The sequence below is a fragment of the Mus caroli genome, chromosome 1, assembly GCF_900094665.2.
Source record: "Mus caroli chromosome 1, CAROLI_EIJ_v1.1, whole genome shotgun sequence".
NCBI classification, from domain to species: Eukaryota; Metazoa; Chordata; class Mammalia; order Rodentia; family Muridae; genus Mus; species Mus caroli.
This window is the reverse complement of record NC_034570.1, coordinates 54,193,118-54,194,177: the sequence shown is the minus strand read 5'-3', so window position 1 is coordinate 54,194,177 and position 1,060 is coordinate 54,193,118. Positions and strand designations below refer to the sequence as shown.

Genomic DNA, 1,060 nt, shown 5'->3' with positions numbered 1-1,060 from the left:
TGGGAGATCTTTCCATCTTGTGAGATCTTTTTTGATTTCTTTCTTCAGAGACTTGAAGTTCTCATATACAGATCTTTCACTTCCTTAGTTAAGTCACACCAAGGTATTTTATATTATTTGTGACTATTGTGAAGGGTGCTGTTTCCCTAATTTCTTTTTTTTTTTTCCTTCACTATATAAGTCTTTTATTCTTCCAAAAGATCCCAAATTGTTCTTGTGATCAGGATCTCGTTTCTGGAGCCAGGAAACTGAGGCCTCCTCACTCATCAACCTGCTGTACAGTTCCCTTCTCAGACACATAGATGCCGTCCAGTAACTTCCTGATATCCTTCCTTGTTTTTAGCTGTTGTGGCTTGCTGAATCAGGGCAGCTGAATTTGAAACAAGTTCAATATCATTTCCTTCAAGGATTAACTCATCCTTCTGGGCTTGAGAGACAGAACAAGCAACACCTGTCCTCCTACGAACCCTGCGGATGTATTTTTCACCCAAGAAATTTCGGATTTCAACCAAAGAGCCATTCTCCTGTATGACGACGTTGATGGGGAAGTGAGCATACACAGACCGCATCTTGTATAGGAAGCTCAGTGTGACACCCTTGATCATGTTCTGAACATGACTGCAGATGGTCCTGATGGTGGCCAGTTTCTTCTTGTTACCCCACCTTTTGTTAACACGGAGCCTTTTCTTTTTCTTCAGAGAAGACTCAGCTCCACGTTGACGTGATTGAAGTCCCTCTGCAGAGTCCCCCTGGGGCCCTTCACAATGACTGTGTGCCCCTTCAGAGTGATTTCGACATTCTCAGGAATGTCCAAAGTCTGATTGCTGAGAATGGTCTCCATCCTCGCAGTAGATGGGGCAAAGAGAGAAATTATTTCCCTAATTTCTCTCTCATCCTGTTTATCCTTTGTGTAGAGAGAGGCCACTGATTTGTTTGAATTAATTGTATATCCAGCTACTGCACTGAAGCTGTTTATCAGGTTTAGTAGTTCTCTGGTGAAATTTTTAGGGTCACTTATATATACTATCATATCATCTGCAAATAGTGATATTTTGACTTC

The 1,060-nt window shown here is 41.6% G+C and overlaps 1 pseudogene; it reads right to left on the bottom strand.

Moving 5' to 3' along the window:
* Positions 1-259: 259 nt before the first annotated feature.
* On the bottom strand, positions 260-841 carry LOC110303719 (annotated as a pseudogene).
* Between the last annotated feature and the right edge of the window lie 219 nt (positions 842-1,060).